This window comes from Pavona decussata, unplaced genomic scaffold (assembly GCF_977016875.1).
Source record: "Pavona decussata unplaced genomic scaffold, jaPavDecu1.1 SCAFFOLD_212, whole genome shotgun sequence".
NCBI lineage: Eukaryota > Metazoa > Cnidaria > Anthozoa > Scleractinia > Agariciidae > Pavona > Pavona decussata.
The window spans coordinates 78,379-100,411 of record NW_028145617.1 but is presented as its reverse complement, the minus strand read 5'-3'; the positions used below and the strand labels follow the sequence as shown (position 1 = coordinate 100,411).

General features: G+C 37.7%; 3 pseudogenes across 1 annotated transcript; 2 read left to right on the top strand and 1 right to left on the bottom strand.

The window, feature by feature from the left end:
- Positions 1–148: 148 nt before the first annotated feature.
- On the bottom strand, positions 149–11,789 carry LOC146460496 (uncharacterized; annotated as a pseudogene). Its single transcript, XR_014857620.1, has 5 exons — positions 10,621–11,789; positions 4,195–4,265; positions 3,612–3,718; positions 2,861–2,970; positions 149–1,790 (listed from the first exon to the last, which is right to left on the bottom strand). The product of XR_014857620.1 is annotated as an uncharacterized LOC146460496 (transcript).
- A 3,481-nt stretch (positions 11,790–15,270) lies between these two features.
- LOC146460495 (uncharacterized) lies at positions 15,271–16,075 on the top strand (annotated as a pseudogene).
- A 1,166-nt stretch (positions 16,076–17,241) lies between these two features.
- Positions 17,242–21,478, top strand: LOC146460494 (uncharacterized; annotated as a pseudogene).
- The last annotated feature ends 555 nt before the right edge of the window (positions 21,479–22,033 follow it).

The following is a 22,033-nucleotide window of genomic DNA, read 5'->3' as shown; positions in this document are numbered from 1 at the left end:
GGTGTCAGCTAGGGCATTTTAGTTGAAACGGCATGGCATGACTGTTGTCAGTGGTTTAACTTCAAGACGTTACACTCCTCTGGCAAGGGTGCAAGGAAAGGGCAAGTGGATCCTACTCCCAAACCATCTTTCAGTAAAAAGACACAAGTTTTATTTATGTAAGTTTTTATTAATTACTTAACAAAAGTGCGCTTTCAAATACAATCAAAGCTGACAATAATTATTAATAACAATCAGTCGAAGTACAAAAACCGATATCAAGTGATACTGTACTAAGATATTGAAATTTAACAGCTCACGGAAGTGGAGGCTTCAACACAGTCTTCTTAATCCAAAAAAAAAGATAAAGTTCGTGGTGTTATTAGGACACTTGACCCCTTTTGAGAATGGCATTATTTACAAGTAACGGTTAAATCTGACTTCTACATTCTATGAAAAATCCCACTAATTTTGATCTTTAACTTTTTACTTGGGAACTTCTTGAACTGTGACATAATCAAGAAAAATCGTATCTATTCAATAGTATTTGTTCTCAAGCTATTCGCGAGGTGTTAGAGACACTTTACTCCTTTTGAGAATGGTCCATTATTTACAAGTAACGGTTAAAACTGACTTCTAAATTCCATGAAAAATCTCACTAGTTTTGATATTTTACTTTTTACTTGGGAACTCTTTGAACTGTAACATAATCAAGAAAAGTCCTATCTATTCAATAGTATTAGTTCTCAAGCACTTAAAACTTATTTGACAAAATTCATAATTTTAATTTAAGAAGTTAAAATCTCACCTATTTGTATATTTCATAATTAAAATAAAGCTTCTTTTAAAAGAGAAAAGAAGAGTCTTTTCTATAATCATCTGGCCCATGTTATTGGAAAGAGTAGTAAATTTATTACAAATTATAATGCTTCAATAACCCCAATAACCACGTTATACACAGCAAAATACTGAGCATATTCACATAAAATGTTGAAACTAGCTGAATATTCAGTTTTCCGTCAAATGAAATAATCTCTCCCTTTAAACAACTTGGGCCAAACTTCTTCATTTGAAAAAGGCAACCAAAACCTTTTAACCCTTCCACTTCCAGAAGTGATCAACATGAAATTTCTCCTTACATTATGAATGTATTATCAACCAGAAAGGTGATGAATATAATGAAAATCATCAACTTGGTGATATTGTTTGATGTAACACCAAAGTCTGTGAACTTGAAAAAATATATATGGCAGTCAGTGAGGAGAATTAATATTCAGATCATAGAAGTGAAAGGGTTAAGATCATGGAGGAATATGGATATAGAAACCCTATTGCTGCCTTGTACTGCGGGGAGTACTAAAATGGAGGGGATCTAAAATGCAATCCCGTCCCACTGTCAGTGAGCGTTTTGAAGAAACCACACCAGTGGAAGAGGCAGAAGAAGGAGAAATACGGGCTACACCCCTTCCTACGGGTGTTGTTCTTCGAACCGCCCACTCAACAAAATTGACTGGAACATCCCAACTGGACATCTCCTCATGAAGCTCCCGAGGAACTAGGGATTTTCGTACCCTTTGTGATAAGCGTACACCGTATCCAGTGCCTTTTTTGCCTTGGTGAGGCGTGTTCTTTCCCAAGAGAGGTGCTTGACTTGGTTGCACACCAGTTCACGAGACTCAGAGTCAGATCCACTTTCATACGAGCTCCCATCGGAGCTGGTGTATTCTGGGGTTAAAACTTCCTGTACTTCTTCCTTTGTTGTTTGCCGTCCAGTCTACACACTCTAATGCCGTCAATTTGTGTTCAAGTTTCTGTGGAACAGTTGAAATGTAACCTTGTTATTCTCACACTAAAAAGTTAACATTCTAAATATTTTCTTTTAAATTATCACAACAGTAACTTTTTTTGCATTGCTAAATAAATATAAAACTGACTTAAAACTGCACATCAGATGTGCATGACAGACAAGAAAACCATACAGGTAATACATGAATCTGCACACTAGTAAAATGTCAAAGATATCTTGTCATTCATGACATATTTACTGGAATAAAGCTAAAAGAAATTTCATCAGGCCTACTAGTTAACCCAGCCAGGTTTTTTTGCACTGTGCACATTTAAAATAATTAGGCTCAAGTATATCTGGGCTGTTGAAATTTACCCAATGATAACTGTAACACCTCTTTCAGACAGTGAAGTTTGCCCAAAGCTGGTATTTAGCAACATCCCTACATTTTACAGACTGAGCTAATGTCAAAAATAAAACTGGTGAACAATATTATATTGTCTCTTTTTTGAGCAGATATAAAGATGTCAATTTCTGATGTTAACGAACGTTGTAACACTAGAACTATTAATGATAGATCAAAGAATTAACTCTGGAGTGTACGTTGTAATGCTAAGGGAAGCCATGAATTTCCCACTGTGCATCAGCCCAAGTGAGGAAATTGGAGACCTCACAATGTAAGGGAAAAACTCTTGACCTTGTTGGGAACTGAACCCACAGCCTCCACATTTTATTATCATTGCTCTACTGATCAGCTATGAGGCCAAATGGGAGAAAGTTGTGGGTAATTATGGTGGAAACCAGGAGGTGATATGGGTTCAATTCCTGACAGGGTCAAAGATAATTTTCCTTGCCTTGTTTGGTCGACTACCATTTCCTTACTACAGCTTAATTACTCAGTGGGAAATTCATGGATTCCCTTAGCACTAGATACTCCACTGATATCATTTTTTTCTTAAAGCTACACTCAACATAGCATTCATAACTAGACAGGCAACAGTTTTATTTTGTGTTACAAATTAATCTCTTATTACAAATTACACTCTGATGCAAAAGAAATACATGATGGGTACAGGTATTTCAAAGTAAACTTACATCTCTTTTTCGTCCTTGTCTCCTACAGGTTTGCTTGTGTTCCTCAGCTGTAGAGTTGATTCTTCTTGTCCTTGCATCAATGTGGGACCTGTGATAGGTCTTACAAGCCTCTGTAAAATGAACAGCAAACAACATGTTTAACCATATGAGCTACCATAAAAAATGTATGAAAAAACAAAACCGATAATAACTATGGAAACAAAAAGTTTAAAATGAGAGTTGCATAAAAAAAAGAAACAATGCATACATAACAGATGCACTGAGAGAATATACCCTCCAACTACATTTAGCTCTTAAGTTCTGTCAGTAATAATTAACTTTCAAGCAAGGCTTCAAAGGGCAAGGGCGTGAATGTACTTGGCTCATTTCTTTTATTTCAGCTCAAATACTTTGCTGTGTTTTAAAAAAAAATAGTAAAGGACTTATTCTTTTGTGTTTATGCCTTTTGCTGAAACACTTTACAGAGATCTAAGCTTTCCCACATGTGATACATTTAGTCTCTACACATGTAGAAAGAGACCTTATAGAGTGTGTGCACGGCGGCCATGCTGGAGGACTAAAACAATAGAAGATGTTTGCATAAAAATAGAATATATTTCCCAAAGGAAAATGATTGTATTGTTTTGGTCCTCCAACATGGCCGTCGTGCACACACCCTATTGATTGGAGCAAACTCCCATGATTGAATTGGATTGAAACCTTGAAATCATTATTGTTTTAGAAGCACTGTACTGTAAGGAAAAAAACTTGCCTCTCAGTCGTGCAACAGACCATGGGCAGTGCTCTTTTCCACCATAATCACTGTCAATTGACTCTGCAATTTTGGTGAACACAGTGCAGTTTCCTTCACTTGCAGTCCTAGACATCCACAACAGAAAAGAAAGCGATCAAAACTAATGACAAAGATAAACAAATTATAGATCAGATCTTAACCTTATGATGGGATGATATTGTCTTCCAAAAGCCTCAAACTTACAGCTGCACTCAACATACAGTTCGCGTGCAATTTGTAGGACGAACCTTGATTTGTTAGATCAGAAGAAGGCAGGGTAGAGTTTGCAGGCTATGGAAACAACACAATTGCCTAATCTGGGATGAGGCACTAGAATATATATTAGAAACTAATATATTGGGATCAAAAGTCCAAACAGTGTGGCTTAAAAAAAAAAAAAACACAAGTCTAGCATGGACCCTAAGAAATAGCAGCTACAAGTTGTATACATGCAGTCTAAGTTTGTGTCATTTTGAAAAAAAAATTTTTATCATTTAATGTTCTAAAAATCACTTTTTTAAAAAGTTTCCAAAACATTATGCAGTATTGCATAGTAACTTACCCTTCACCAAGGTCAAATCCAGTAAAATCTCTATTTCCATTTAAGGCTTTGTACATTTTACAGAATTCATTCTAGATTGTAAAAAGAGGCAGAAAGTAAACCATGTGCAAGCATTATCATTTATGTCATGAAAAGTTTTGTTTGAAACAGGTATCCACAACAGCAACCAACAGCTCAAAGCCTATTGAGTAATATGATGTAGCTAAATTATCCAGTTGACAAAACCTGATCAATATACATTTACTGTTAACTAAATTCAAATGCCTTATTGCTTCGACTATTAATAATAAATATTGGCTACCATGTCCTCATGAGAATAGTATTTTCTTTCAATCAAATTGAAGCATACGCTGTATGCTGATATTAGATCCTTGCCTTCATTGATTTTTATAACTGTTTGCCAGAAAGGAATATTTGCCAACTTGGAAGATAAAATGTTGTGTAGCACAGCACTGGTTATACATTTTCCTGAGAAATCAGACAGATAATTAACTGTACAGTGTAAATCTAGGTGTGGAAAAGAAACTGCTTAATTTACTACTGAGCACTCCCCAGGAACAAAATGTGATTCACATGGGGCAAAAAGAAAACATTTGATTTGGAGGGATTTCCCTTACCAAAAAATATAGCCCAAAAGTACACTTTAAGTAATTACTACAAGTATACTACATCAACAGTTAGTATGATATAAGTATACTTCATTCATACTGCAAGTACTGGAGTATACTTGAAGTAGCATTTTTTAAGTATACTTTAAGGTGGCTGAACACAGTTGCGCGCGCTTAACAGATTCTGTAAGTGATGCTATTAAGCGTGCGCTAGGGTTGTGGTACGCAAATACGGCGGTCGATAAAGTGATCCCTCAATTTCACATGAAATGGATAATAAAGTTAAGTTTTGATCCTAAATAACTAAGTTTCTTGTTTCTGGACTCTTTTTCTTGTCATTCCGAGCAAAAAAAACATTCACCAAGACCTTTCGCATGCTTTTCATCTTTGCCATGAAACCCAAATAAAACCACGCATGCGCATTTGACCAAAAAATTGCGACTGGTTGTTTTCGTAGAAATGAACTGTTTTCTAAGGAACCGCTCATTAGAATTCCCTGAAATTTGGCATGAAAATAGTTCCCTAAAAGCGTAACTCGCCTACAAAGATAAACCTAAATCTAACAGAGGGTATCTTCACAAAACATTAAAATACAAAATCAATATTTGCAGGAGTTCTCTCTGTCAAAATTACATGAAAATAGTGCAACTGTGTCAGTGTTTTGTGAGTTGTTCTGGATACAAAAAATGGAAAAAATCTAATGAGTACATTTTCTAAAAATAAAGGAAACCTACTATTTATGGACGTTTAATAGTTGGCTGCGTTGCCATGGAAACGGTACTTAGCTCAACAAGACGGACGAAAATACATTCTTTCTTAGTTGGTCTTACACCATACCAATTTTGGGCGTCCAGAAATACATAGTTTCCAAATAACGTCTTCTAACATCTGTACACTAAAAAACTGTATTCGGCCACCTTAAGTATATGCTTAAGTGAAATGACAGTCCTTCTTCGCCCAAGTAGGTTTTAAGTATACTTCAAATGTGTCAAACTAAAGCAAGTTATGCTGATGGCCAATTAAGTAGGAAAATAGTATGCTGGAAATATACTGCCCTAACAGAGAACATCTGCCTACCTGGTAATTTATTTGGATTATTTACATGTAAATTTTCTTACAAACATATACAAGTGCAAGGTTTACATTAAATCTACTAAAAGTTTATAATAATGTACCAGTTCAGGTCCCTGTTGTTCTTAAACGAATTTTGCATTATTACCAACATATTGGTATTACTGGGACAACATACCGGGTTGGCTTATCAATTAGTCTTTTTTCAAATCTGTTCGGAAGCTTACACACAAAACTGGAATCATTGCTGTTGACAGAAATACCCAATGAGACAATATTCAAAACAGCAGCTGCCACAAATGCTCCTTTCTTTCTTACCACAGGAACAATGTGTCCTACTGTGGCATTTGTGAAGGTATCCTTCGAAAGAATAACTTTGTGATCACGCTCCAATAGATGCACGATTGCAATATAACAATTTGTTTTGCCAGGGCAGCTGCTCTCACTGCGAGCAGAATGTTCACAGTGAAATGCATTTGTGAAAACACTATTACCTTCAATTAATCTCGAGCTCATTTAATGCCAAAAAGATCAGGAATGTTTTGAATCGTAAATCCTTCAAGTAGCTTTTTACAACGGAGAAAAAAACGGTGGAGTCACTGCAGAGCAACAATGGCAGCCATCTTGGATTTCAGTCAGCCTGGGAAGACTGGGCATGAACAAAGCTATTTTGGTCAGCAGCCATGCCACTGCAGGCTCGTAGAAAAACCGTTTCATTTTAGATTTTAAGCGGGATTCAAGTTTACAGGCATCTTACCCCTGGTTTTTTACTTCTGTTAAGCTAAAAATAATGGCTTCAAGCAGCATATTGTGGATGACTTCTTTAAGAAAGAGGTATGCTTTGATTTATTAATAATTTTGATGAGAAACTGCATGGAAATGTGTGATTTTATAGATATATGTAGTCTGCTTGTAATGAGTAGATGTGTTTGATCTTGAATTTTATGGCTCCAGTTTCTAGATTGTTGAGGTAGACATTCCTTATTTATTTTAATATATTGGTCCACTGAAAAGAATAAACCACAACTGGCTTCAATAACAGTTGAGATTCACATCACAATTTCAAACTACATTCTGGCTCTCCAACCTCTGATCATGCCACATGTTTTAGATTCTATGACATTTCGTACACTAGTGGAAAGCCAAATCTGAACTGGATTTTCCATAATATTTATAGCCTTCACAAATGTTTTTAAGGAGTACTTTGTAGCCAGGTTAATATCATTAATATACAGTATCTTTTAGTATAACTGAAGACTTGTCCGTCTAATCTTGATTTTGATTCAAGTTACATGATCAACTTCATGGAATGCATGTAAAAAATAATAAACTTATACATGTACAATAATACACTATATACTTTTGTAGCACCATGAGTTAAATTCTGTATACCCTCATATTAATTTTTTAATTTACTCATCATAATTTGTTACGGGGGAGAAGCTCACTGCAATACATGCATGTGTAAAAAATCATACTGACAGCCCTGATCAATTAGACAAACTCATTAAAGTGCACAATTTTCTGTTTTACTACAGATTGTGAAGGCCAATACTCAAGACTGCAGCTTCAGAGTCAAGTCACCAAATCCTGATCAATATAAGCTAAGTCATTTATGACTGTCAGATTCTTCTCTGTTATTGCATTTGACGTTAGGAGAACGCATACTTCTACAATGACAGTGATTTGTTCATTTACATGAAAACTTTCAAGACTTCCAATGGCATAAAAATAAAATGTTTCTTATACACCAGCCACGTGGGGTAATTAAGTGAATAGTTACATGGGAAACCAGTCAACCAGCCAATTCTCCTGGCAGGAATAAATGTACTGGCCAATCATATTATGAGTGCAGGATAAGTATACTAAAAGTACTCATATACTAAAACTCTAAAACTAATCATTTTAGATAGTGCAGGTCCACATCAGGACTTAATGTCTTGCCAATTCCCCAACCTGCTTTACCAAATAAACTATGTATGTATGTATGTACACTTCATTTACCTCTATGAAGCAGCTATAGCAAGTTTAACTTGTTTCATTATGCAAGTATACTTAAAAGTGTACTGCATTTATCATTATTATCTTGTCTGTTTTATTGTGTAAGTATACTTAAAGTATACTTGTTTCCACCTGATACTGGAACACCCAAAAGTATACTTTAAGTACACTTATAAGATACTGAAAATTTTTCAGTGATACTGACAAATTTTCAGTATCAGGTGGAAACAAGTATACTAAAACTGTACTTTTAGTAGCTCTTTAAAGCATACTTTAAGTGTACTTAAAGTATACTTCTGTATATTATTTGCAGTATACTTGGATTACAAAAGAAATATACTTAAAGTATACTTTATTTTGGTAAAGGTAGAACCCACCAAGACTTTATCCTTTACCTTGTGTGGGCCTATTTCCATACTTGGGCAATCAACTCAGTGGGAAATTAAGTGTTTACAACTTTTTTTGAGGGATAAAATACAGGGTTCTTCTTAAAATTTGTTTCCAAAATGCGCTGGAACGGATCACGAGTTGTTCTTTTCAAGAATTGAGTTGATTTTATTCCTCTCGTCGTTCTAGAATAATTATTTGGCAGCTGATTGAAGGTCTTACTATATTTCATCATTTTTAACAAAAGATAGCTGTAAATAAATTTGAGTGCTACCATTTTAAGAGTTTCCCCAAATTCCGGGTGCAAGGAAATCCAAAAGAATGGCTAATGCTTAAAACATCACGCTCAAATCTCTTTACCTTATCAATAATTTTGTAACTCTGTTGATGAAACCAAACATTTGTTTCCCCTCCCCACCAACACAGCACCACAGTTTCTTTACGGCGGGTCTAAAACGCAGCTCACAGGCTGCAGGCACAACCCTAACCCTAACCTTGGGTTAAATTAGGGTTTAGGGTTAGGGTTGTACCTGTAACCTGTTACCTGTGTTTTAGACCCCTCGGTTTCTTTAGAAACCTACCCTCTAACTTAAGGCGTGTTTGATTTACCCTATTCTCGCAAGATTTTCACTCAGCCCCATACAGAAATTATGTAAGGGATTTGCGTCTCAAACTCAATTCATGCTCGTTCTTTGTATGAGAGGGTTAGTATGACAGTGCTGCATGCATAATAAATGTATGGGGCTGTGCGGAAATCTTTCACAAAATCGCACTGAAATTATGCACTTATCAATAATATTGAAATCCCGACCCCCCCAACCCCGGGCCAAGGTGGGGGAATGTGGGGGATTTTTATGGTATTTCAAGGCACGGTTCGCCCGTGGGGGTGGGGGATTTCTCAGGATTTGCTTTACACATTCATCGAGGTCGGGGAGCGAGGTGGGGATTGGACTCATGCCTAGTTTCCTCACAGTAATTTCTTCACATGGTCACTAGTGTCGCTCGCTGGATTTCGATGAGCCGCGCTTTGCAGTTTTGTTTTGACATCTGGTTTTGAAAGGTAAGTTTCCAAATTATTTTTCGACATCGATGATGTCTTCTCTCTATGGAACGTAAGCAAAAATGAAATCCAAACTTTTATAGAGCTAGCCAACAACTATCATGCGACCATAAAATTCACGGCTGAAATTTCAGATATTGATATCACTTTCTTTGACACATGTATATACAAGGGCGAAAGATTCAAAAAAGAATCAAAACTTGACGCACTTCAAACCGACAGAAATGTTCCAGTACACGTATTTTTCTTCCTGCCACCCTCCAGGCATCAGGAAAGGCTTTATCAAAGGCGAAGCCTTAAGACTTCTCAAAACAAACTCTTCAAAAACAAAATTTGAAGAAAACATCACTCTATTCAAACAGATACTATGCAACAGAGGTTACCCCGATAACCTTATAGATAACACTCCCTCAGAAGTCAATTTCAGCGAAAGAATGTCGGCACTACAAAACAAACAAAAAACTCGCCAAAACAATTTGCTGTTTGTTACGGAATATCGCCCATCTGTGCCTAACCTAAAAACCATTCTGATGAGTAAATGGCATTTGATAGAAAACCAGCCTCTGCTAAGAGAGATCTACAAAGATATTCCCCTACTTTCGTAAAGAAACTTAGGGAGATCTTTGAAAGACGTACTCGTAAGAGCAAAGCTTTGAAGGTCATGTACTTCTTATCTCGGTCAATAGGAGTCGTGTTTGGCCTGTCTTCATTATTATACCAACATAGGTTTCCCCACCAAGGTGGGGGTTTTACCAGTCAATATACCCCAGTAGGGTGGGGGTTTGTTAAGATTTGTAATGATGTCAAGTCAAATCCCCACCTTGGCCTGGGGTGGGGGGGGGGGGGGGGTCGGGATTTCAATTGATAAGTGCATAAGCTTATCATGTGTCAGGGAAAGTTTGCGGATACGTCTTCCCAAATTTACTTAGAAAGAGAAATCTTACAGATTTTCCGCTAATTCCGGAATACATGTACGGTCAATCAAACGCAACCTTTTAATAATAGTTACAAATTCAAAGCTTACTGATGTTTATATGCATATGGAGTCGAATTCAAAACTTCACTTCGCTCACCTTCAACATCAATGAGACATCAGCGATTTAAGACATGCGTTTCAGTCAAAATTTAAGTTTACTTTTAGCTTCATTACTGGTTTTCATACTATAGCAATGGTACATACAGCCACAAGCTTAATAATAGGTGAGAACATTTTTGCATTTTTAAGCTTATAAGTGGCAAAATCCTTCTTCAATCGATCCTGACTGCCGTAAGACGAATAAAAATAAAGCAAGATCTTACCCTTCATTTGCTTGGAACCTTTGCAAAATGGCTGGTGTTCCTTTTTCTTTTTCTAGATGCATCAGCGTTGTTCACCTTTTCACAAAGCTCATCCACTCTGCTGACCAGTTGTTCCAGCCTTCTGTTTACTACTTCATCTTCCTTATCTGCTCTCTCGGCAACCTGCGCGCGTAAACCTCTAGTTTCTTTTATGGTATCTTGCAACAGCAACACATGACTGTCCGAGAGCGAGACTTCTTGGCCGCGATTGATGGCAGACATGGTTTTCTACTGTAAAACAGCAATAACAGTGGCTAGTGCAGCGAAATCTCAAAACTCCCGCCACTTGCGAATGTGACAAACTTTTTGACAAGGGAAGCTTTCATAACAACACCATGTGATCATCCTTCTTTTGTGTATCTCATGATGACGAGGCTGTTACCTGGGAAACAGCGCGGTGAAACTCGTTCCCAGCAATAGTAGAGTGCTTTTAGCTTAGTGAAAACTGAAAACCGCTCTGAGCAGAATTCGCCGATTCTTGATTTCGCAGTGGTTGTGGCTACGGGCTATTTGCTTTCCAGTGGAACAGGACAAAATATGCGTGGAGTTTGTGCGGGATCTCAGCGGCGCTCTCAATCGTCTAAGCACAAGGAGAAACTTTTCTGTGAACATTGTAATGAAACTGTGTCGAAAAGCCAAATTTTCAGGAATAAGCGGTTGTATTTCAACGAAGCTTTTAAAACCTGGGGCGATGGACCAGCCACGGCGACCTATTCTATGCCAGATCCCTTTTGATCAACGTATTCCTCTAAAGATGGAACTATGACAGAACAAAATCCAGAAGGTAAGCATGTCACGAACTTCTTATTGTTGCTGAGCACTTTAGCTTGATATTATTATGATAAATTCACACATCCGTTTGTTATGGAAGAGCGACCTTAGGTGTGTTACGTACATTTTGCAAAGTATCGGTCTACGTGTTTGCCAACTGATTGATAAATTTAAACTAGGAAAATCTAAAATCTTTAACAAACAAACAAGCAGGTCACTGGTCCAAGGTCACTTTCTGATCAAATCAAGTGCATTATGGGTAACCAGGGCATCTTAATGAGTGACTGTAAAAATAAGCACTTAGTTGGTGCATACATGTTGACAGAATTATCCACTGTTGGCACAGGCTGTTTTAAAAATGGCACGGATAGAATCTTCTTGCAAGAATCTCAGTGATTCTCGCGAGACGAGATTCTCGTATTGAAAGACGCAACTCTTGTCTCGTGAGAAACAAGACGAGACTGGTAACTTACTTTTGAGCGGTACTGTAATGGAAGACAGTTTGTACTCAGGAAAGCACAACAACTATAACTTGTCAATGCTTACATGTTGCTTTTTACCAAAAATAGAATAATCAACAAAAGCTTCTCCAGCCCAAAATTTTCAAATAAACAATACTTATGGTTTTGGAAGTAGATCAAAGAGCAATTTTATTGCGTGCATGCAAACACACACATAATTTACGCAGACACTATTCAAAGCAATTTCTTGGGCTTAAAGTATGTGAGGCTAATTACAGCAGTTAAAGAATTTTGCCTCGTTAATGATCAGATCACTTACACTACAGTAAAAAAAGCATAGCAACATATTTTGAAACAAAACAGAAAATTTCCATACTGTAGGGTTTTACCAGGTCTTTAGCCTGCGTAGCAGTCGTTTCCGTTTCCTTCAAGCCAAGCGGGGTAAGCGCGCAAAGGCATTGGGCAAAAAGGAGCAAAAAAAGTAGGAGCGGGGGGGAGGGGCGGGGAAGGAAAGTAAACGCCTGCCGCTGAGCCCAGACATTTTACCGAACGCCCCCAAATGGCTTTGCTCCCTTGGGGCCACTGTCACGTCAAATGTCTCATAAGAACGATCATTTTTAACTTCTGGTAAATCTCAGCGAAAACAGAATCGCGGCGGGCAACTTGTTTACTTCAAGTTGCAGTATATTTTAGAAGATTTTCTCGAACTTTACGTCGCTCGAACAAAAAGTAGATAAATTACCCAAGACAAATTTTACTTATGTTTTAGAATATCAACTCATTTGCTTACAGCTGCAATTACAGACAGAATGAGCTTGTCCCACATGGCTAAAATACTTCCTCGCGTTTCCAGAACAAATTTGTATTTCGCGTAGCGTGAAATACAAAGTCGTTCTAAAATATTGAAAACTTCCTTTTCAGACCATGGTTAGAACTGAAATTTTCTTGCAAAGTATTTACTTGAGGCCTCCTATATCTATTTATTATTACAGAGTTTGAATAAAAATTTCTTTGTTCGTACGCGAAACAAGCTTTCAGACCAGCCAATTTTGCTTCCAGCTTTTCGTGTCTTTGAGCCTGCCGACAGCCAGAACAAATTTTCTTAAATTTTTAAAAATTCCGGCGGGATTTTGAAAAAGGAATGACACCATGTTTGTTGAGATGATAATACCTACCAACAAACCAAAGCGCAATGAAAACTATATTTTGAGCGTGACCGAGAATTTTGATTTTGCTTGATGTTAATAGACATTCGCTCTTAAAGTAGTCCTTTGCTCCAGTTTCAACTGAATTAACGTATCTCCCTGCGAAAGCAGTTTAGTCGTTTCCAAAGCAAAGCAAACTCGAAATCGAAAGGACACTCGAGAGAGTTCTTTTCCGCCTCGGCCATATTTTCATCTTTGATAAACGGTTAACCGAATGTCGTTTTGGTCTATGAGTTTGACTGACGGACGATTGGCCAATGGTAATACATCATTGCTTCCCGTTCGCTGACGAACGGCGTTCGGTAAAATGTCTGGGCTCAGCGGCAGGCGTTTCCTTTCCTTCCCCGCCCCTCCCCCCCGCGGCGCTCCTACTTTTTTTGCTCCTTTTTGCTAAATGCCCTCGCGCGCTTACCCCGGTTGGCTTGAAGGAAACGGAAACGACTGCTACGCAGGCTACCAGGTCTTCTAAAATCTGTTTGATGTCCGAGGCTTGGTTTTGATTTTTGAGCAGAATTTACATGTAGATTATTTCAAGTCTGAATGGAAAATGGATTTTTGTTGCCTTAAGAAGACCTCAATGTCCTCTATTTTGGCAGGGATATGTCTTTCCATTCTGAGTTCCACAGACCTGTATCTCAATATTATTGTAATTAAATGAAAACATAATTATTTGTTAAAAATTGAGAACTGATCCACAAGGTGTTCCATTTTTATAATAAAATTGGTCTTCTGAAACCAAGAGAGAACCAATATCTGTTCTTTTTCTGATCCCAAACACATTCCCAAATTTAGCCACTCTGCAGACTTATGCGCATGGTGACATTGTGCTTCTGTACCGACTATTGTGAAAAACTGTTTCCAAAAGTATTGAAACTGCTTTCAAAATTCATCTTGTTTTGAAAACATTCATTGTTGTTTTGGGAATTTCCTTCTCATAAAAAGTATTAAACTAATCCAGCAGATAATACCACTTTAAAAACCATTGCCTGTAAAGAAATCACTCTTGGTTTGAGCATATTTCTTTGGTCAAAAACCATGCTGAAGCTCATGTTTGGTTTCCATCCTTCCTGTGGCCATCTCATTCGTATCATTCCCTGAGAGACATTAACAAGGTGGCATCCACTTGCTATTGCAAATTAAAATTACCTCCTCTCACTAATCTTAACAAGAAGGCTGGGACTACATGTATGTTACATTTTGACTAGATAAGAAATGGGGGAGCAGGGATGGCACAGTGGTGAGAGCACTTGCCTCCCACCAACGTGAACCGGGTTCGATTCCCGGACTCGACGTCACGTGGGTTGAGTTTGTTGTTGGTCCTCGTCCTCGCTCTGAGGGTTTTTCTCCGGGTTCTGTGGTTTTCCTCCCTCCACAAAATCCAACATTTCTAAATTCCAATTCGATCTGGAATCCAAGGGCCACAGGTTTGTCAGTCGTCAGACTGTTAAGTGTCACCCTCGTTAAACAAAGTTGATTTATGTCAAGGTTTAATTTTGCAATCTTTGTTTGACTGGTTTATCTTCAGAGTCTTCCAGTGCTGAGCATTCTGAAAGCAGTTCTGGTTTGCCTGATCACAAAACAAACTCTCCAAACATGGAATCACATAAATCTGTAGAGGTTAGTGTAATTATTACAAATGTTAATTAAATGCTTGTTGATCACAAACTGAAATAGGTAAAAAAAAAAGTCTTCTTGAGAGCAGAGTTACATTGCACAAGAACTAGGTTCCATTGACATGTTAGACAAAAATCAAATAACTGTGATCAAAATTTACATGTATATTAAAAAGGCTAAAGAAAGGAACGAAAATAATAATTATTATTATAAAGTATATATGTAATGACCTTGTATAATCTCTTTGGAATAATACATATATTATTTTAGATTTTGACAATAAAAATCTGCGATAAAATATTGTAAAACAGCACGACGTTTCAATGTTTCCAGAACGTCATTATCAAGTGAGAGTAAAATAATGAAATCGAGTATATGTAGTGATGAGATGAATAAATTGAAAGCTAAACAAAGAGCTTGGCTCTAATGGAGTCGCTCTGGGTGTTTAAATTGGGTCTTATTGTTCTTATGTATAACATTTCATAAACAAGACAATCCCATTTCGTGCTGCACTTTTTGAGCATTCTAAATTGGCTCTCATTGAGTAGGCCAATGTTCCCATGGGCATTTCTCAGATGGTGACCAAGTGTCTTATCGAAACAATGGTTCATTGTGCAAAGGAATTATCCTCTACGCATCAAGCATTCTTCGATGAATGTAGGAATCTAAAATCTATGTTTCATCACCTTGCTTACCCTAAATTGGTAGTTCTTTGGTGAATTGTATCATCGACAAATGTGATTATTTCTCTACACCAGATGCTGAGACAAAACCTTATGAAACTTTAAGAGTCAGTATTCCGTTCAAAGATCAAGTCTCAGCGAACATGGTCAAAAGGCAAATGCGCAATCTCAGTTCAAAAATCGGCATTGATGTACAACCAATTTACACCAGTAAGAAACTTGAGCAAGACCTAAAGCTTAAAGAGATCAAGCCACGCATCGTAAATCAGCATAGCGTTGTTTACTGTTTTGAATGTGATTCGTGTGATTCAAATTACGTCGGATATACGACGCACCATTTGTTTCAACATATCGCTGATCATCGATACTCTGCCATTGGTCGCCATCCGAGAGATGCCCATGGGAACATTGGCCTACTCAATGAGAGCCAATTTAGAATGCTCAAAAAGTGTAGCAGGAAATGGGATTGTCTTGTTTATGAAATGTTGTACATAATAACAATAAGACCCAATTTAAACACCCAGGGCGACTACATTAGAGCCAAACTCTTTGTTTAACTTTCAATTTATTCATCTCATCACTATATATACTTGATTTCATTATTTTACTTTCACTTGATAATGACGTTCTGGAAACGTCGAAACGTCATGCTATGTTTTACAATATTTTATCGCAGATTTTTATTGTCAAATGTTTAACTAAATCCTTACTTATTCGAATATTTTGAGTTTGTAGACTTTTGCTATGAAGCATAGCTCGAGAAATTTTTTATTTTTTTGGAGGTGGGGCGGGAACTAAGTACTAAGTACTAAGGCCCTGTTCAGACTAGGTGACCATGCCAGGGCCCTGTGCCCAGCCACTTAATCCTTGGTGCCCAAGGAGCAGTCATATTCTTATTTGTCAATATAACAATCTCCATTTTTTTTACTGTCGGGAAGCACGGGGGAAAAGCATGGCAACTGACAGACCAGTACCCATGCTAATGACCTGTGTCATTGTATAACCTGTGCTTGATCATGGTACTGAGATTTTCACTTGGGCACCAAATAAAAGCTATGGTCTGTATGTTGAGACTATTGCCTGTTCCAAAGAATGTTACCTAAACACCTAGTCTGAATGCGGCAAAAGTCTCATGAGGAGCACTGTGATTACTAGACTGGAAAAGAGAACATCGGAAAGTCAACTTGAATAATCTTACAGAAAATGTTATTTTCCTGCTCTAATAAAGACATAAATGTTAAGAGAATTCCAAAAATCAGGGCAAATTATTAATAACATTTGTATATTTCTTTTAAATCACTCAAACTTCATTGTCTTCTTTTGAGTGATTTTTAACAGAAAAAAAAAATCAATTATTGCAGTACATCAATGCAATGTTATGTAATCGCACTAGGCCGAGTAGAATTAAGGATTCATTTTCATATGTATTTTCAAAGTTTTTGCAAATTGCCTAGTTGTGCAGCAAATAATTTTTTGCTGTTTCTTGTAAGAAACGAAAGTTCACTTTGAGGAATTTCCTTTGTTGCTGTAGCACTTAATTTCCAAGTATTTTTTTGGCACAATCTGCTTTAAAGAGTCAAACCCCAAAGAACCTGAAAGAAGCCATTGTTGCCGCAGCACAAAATGAAGAAACCATCTAAATGTAGAAATTGGGTGCTCAGATAATCAGTGGCAAGAAAATGCCCTCTTTTTCGACCAATTGGCATTCAGTAACTTTGCCCCCTATGTATTAAAGACAGTTATCCTTTTTTCTACAGGATGAGTCTAAAGATGCTCAAAATGTGGATGAGGAAGAAATGCAGAAGATGAAGAGCCTGAATTTTGGGATGATTTTCCTGAGGCAATTCTTGATGACTTACACTGTAGGCAAAGAACAGCCTCTCCCAGAACCACGTGACAAGTCTACAGTCTCCAAGAAAATGACATCCCTGCTCCAGTGGTTCATTCTTTTTATCCTTCTCTGGCAAGCAAATTGCAAAATTAGCAGCAATGGGCTTGAATGGCTTCTTCGTTTCCTTTTTCAGTTCTTGTATCTGGTTGGCACAACATGTCATTCTGTTAAATTCTGCACTATGTTCCCAACTTCCCTTTACGTACTACGACAACTGGTTAACCTTGACCGTGATGATTTTGTTAAATACGTGGTGTGTCCCAACTGCTCATCCCTGTATGACCCTGGTGACTGCACTCAACAAATTGGAGGAAGGATTGTTGCAGAGTGCTGTATGCACAAAGCTTTTAAGAAGGGTAAGGGAGCAAGGGAATGTGGAGCGAGGCTGGCAAAAAGAGTTGTGCTGTCAAACGGAAAGGAATGTTTTTATCCTTTTAAAGTGTACTGTTTTAACAGTGTGATAAACCAGCTTGAGACCTTGCTGAAAAGGCCCAACTTTGCCGACAAGTGTGAGCATTGGAGACAGCGACAAGTTACAAATGGGGTTATCAGTGATATTTATGATGGCCAAGTATGGAAGGATTTTTTAACGTTCAAAGGACAAGACTTCTTAAAATCACCAAGAAGTTTAGCATTTGGCTTAAATGTGGACTGGTTTCAGCCCTATTCAAGACGGAGTGATGTTTCAGTGGGAGTAATTTACTTAGTCCTACTTAACTTACCAAGGGAAGAGCGCTTTAAGTGGGAGTCAATGTAATTCTTGTAGGTGTCATACCAGATATGGAAACTATGCCCAAGAGTATAAACCCATTTTTAAAGCCTTTAGTAGATGAGATGCAAGTCCTTTGGAAAGGGATACGGCTGATTCATGTCTGAGTCACATTCCTCTTGTATTCCGTGGTGCAATTCTTTTGCAGCATCTGACATATTTCCAGCTACTAGGAAACTTTGTGGTTTTAAAGGCCATTTAGCTGAAAGGGCTTGCTCCAAATGTTTTAAAAGCTTCCCCGGGTCTGTCAAGACTGGAAGGGATTTCTCTGGATTTGACAGAGAACACTGGCCAAGACGATGTAATGACTTACATTTACACCGAAGATATGCACACATGGAGAGGAGGGATTAACAAGCTGGATGTAGGAACTGGTTTTGGAAGATTACCACATAAGATTGCCTCTAACCATGGGAAATACAAAGCTTCACAGTGGAAAAACTGGACAATTATCTACTCAACTAATGCTCTTCATGGTCTGCTACCAAATGAGCATTTGAACTGTTGGCATTCCTTCGTAATGGCATGTCGCCTTCTCACTGTTCCAGTTCTTTCACACAATGATCTAAACAAAGCTGACATGCTTTTGCTTAAGTTTTGCCGTCAGTTTGAGGAACTATATGGAAAGAATGATGTTGGTATAAATATGCATCTCCATTGCCACTTGAAGGAGTGTATTGAAGACTATGGCCCTGTCTACAGCTTTTGGTGCTTTGCCTTCGAATGCTACGATGGCATCCTTGGTAGTACTGTCACTAACAACAGGTCAATCGAAATCCAACTCACGAGGAAGTTTCTTTCAGAGCAATTTGTTTTCAATGTTGCCTTACCTGAGGAACACAGTGAAACTTTCACTCCCTTCTTCAATAAGTACCAAACATCACAGATGCCTGTAAGCATACCATTGGCTCATCAGTGTTGTTTCATATGTCAGCTCATAGACAACTGGGCACCATTGACTGGTCAGACATAAGCTAACTTAAGCTGCCAAGTTCATATAAATTGATCCCTTTGGATTCCGATGATCACCAGCTCCTAGCAGAAACCTACCAAGCTATGTACCCTGAGAAGCACATAGAACAGGGCATGGTCAGTGAAATGTGTAGAAAATATAGTTCTGTCATATTAGCTGGAGAGAAGATTGATCACCAAGGGTGATGGCTTCATGGGCAGATCGTGATGGTCAAATTAAACCTACAGCAGCGATAAGACCTAGCTTTGTAAAATTTTTCGTAGTGAGCACCATCCGATTCGAAGAGGATATCTACCGGAAGCATGTTTTTGCATGTGTCAACTGGTACAAAGAGGATTTGCAGAGGGAACTTTATCGTCGCCCTGTGGAGATCTGGAAATTAAGAACTTTCAATCAACCTGGACCTGCAAACTTTATGCCTGTGCAAAGATGCCATTGTAAGTTTGCTGCTGCATATGAGAAAATTAATGGAGTTGAAAAGCAGATAGTGTGTGCAATCCAGCGCACTTTCTGCTAATTCTATATGTACCATGATGTATTATCAAGAGGGAGATTCTTAGATGTTGTTACTAGGAAACATTGCTTAACATCATATCTTGGAAATTCAGATTAGCTGTTTGGTCATGTTTGTTGCATCAGAAAGATTCGAAAGTTTTCTATTCACAATCGTATTTGGTCTAGCTAGGCCATTTGGCTAGATAAAAAAAAACACTTTTGAATGGACACACTTTGCCTTGAAAAGTAGTTCACAGTTGTCAATATGCAAAACATGGTGTGTTCATTTATTAGAATTTTCATGATGTGACTAAGCACAATGTATTTCAACATTTTCTATTTTGTAGCATTTTTGTCTTTATTAGCAGCAATCATTTAGGTCAAATTATAAAGAAAGGCTGGATTCTCTCTGATTTGGAGAGAAAGATGGGTAATCTACCTCCCTTCCTTTGAGTTTACCCAGTTGAGGGCTAAATGTAGCCTAGTTCCTACAGGCTGTAGGTCTCTTTCTGTCTTTCATCTCGGTCTATCCATTTCAGTTATATCGCAGAAAAGGAAATAATTTGCGAGGACCTGGGAGAAAGCCACTCACCTGCCCGACTAGGCAATGTAAAATGCCTTATCCGGCCATGAACAATGGCAATTTTTGAAAGTTAGATTTGTTTGCCCTAGGACGTCTTGCCTAGGTACATGTACTTTAGAAAATGCTACAAAATAGTGAAGTATGACATAATACTGCTAGCAACAGCAGTTCTGTAGCAGCTGTTCCCCATGAGACACTGGTTAAGCTGGACCTATTTAAAGAGAATGGAAGAGACAATATAGGTATTCTTTGAATGCATCAAAGTGGGCTGATACCAGTTTTTCAAATTGATATCATACCACGATAAGAGTACAGTGTAGCAGTTGTTTACCCATTTTGAGTTACCGTAACTCAGGTCTAAGACTCAAGCTCAGGTTAACGTTATTACAGTAACTCCTTAAGTACTCTTTAAATAAAACAATACAATTTAGCTTCTGTTAAAGAACAAAAGGTTAATTATTTATCTAGAAAATGATGGCATGCTTTATACAATTCTTTCTGTAATACTACAGATTGTCAATTGAAAACTGTAACACTCTTGTATGGAGTTACACAACTTAGCTCAATATATATGTAATTAGGATCTTATTCTTGTGTTTATTTTCAAGACTAGGAAAAGTTGTTTTACTTTGAGGGGTGTGCCCTCAAAGGAAGGATTTTTAGGTTTAAAAGTTACAACAGTGCCAAGGACTTTTTGGGATCAGTTTTAAACTTGCTATTTTTCTTGTTATAGGTAGGTTTTTTTTTTGTTTTGGCTTGGTTAGACCTATGGATATTTTTGTGTATTCAAGTACCTCTTCATTCGCACGTCCATGCCTTTTTTAACCTGAGTTTCAGGCCTTCCTAAGGGAAAAGGGTGGAAGGGAGGGGGTTGGTGCCTCTTTGAGACGCCATTGCGTCTCAGTACATTATGTCTAATTGCAAAACTATTACTGTAGACTAGGGTGTAGGTTGTTGACTTGACCAGATTTAGGACTGTAAAATTTTACTCTACAAGTTAGATGTTTTAAAATAAAAGGTTCCTATTGGATTGTAAATACGCGGCCTTTAGAAACGCATTGTCTCCCTGTGAGTATTAGAAGTTCTACACTGCAGAGTTTATCGTTTTTCCCATTTTTGTATAAAATCCGATTAATTCTTTTTGAATCGCTGAAGTTAGCGCTTCCTCACATTTCTGAATGTGAAGAATGTCATAACGGGACCGGCTTCAGTTTTGGAAACAGTTCACAGCGTCTAAAATCAATCTCCTATTGATATTTATTGGATTCATTTTCCATCCATTTTCTGCCTTTTTGAGAATATTTGTACATTGTTTCGAGCTCTGATTTGAAAATCATGACCAGCTTTATTTCGTTAATTTTTAATGTAAGTTGATGCTGAAAACACGCTGCCAAACTCTTCACTGTCTTTGTAACCATTTCAGCGAACCACATCACCGTGCTATCGTGTGTTTTCGTCATCCTAAACCTGTGAAGCTCGGGCGAAGAATTTTGGTTATATTTGTGACCGTTCATAAGATCGTCCCATACTTTGTTCATCCGAGTATTACTCTTGCTCCAGAGGCCCGTTGACTTCAAAATCAAAAAGATCAGATAACTGCATTCGGTGCCCGAATATCAAATGTGAATTCTGTTGCGGCGATATTCACATTCAATATAAAGAGTACTCTTGGCAAAGGGACCATGGGACGGGCAAGCAGTAGAAACTCCTGATTGTGTTTAATAATGCAGCCAATCAAGAGCCTTTATCTGATCTTTAAGTCCCTTTATTAACGACTTAAACCTCATCTTTACTTTACTTTACTTCATAAACATTGAACTTTACGAGGCTACTTAAAGACGCGTAAAGTTTATGTACAGCTTTGAGCAAATTTACGGTCCCTTCAAAGTTGTGTAAATTTGCTATTTCGTCATTGTTCTGTTTTGTCCG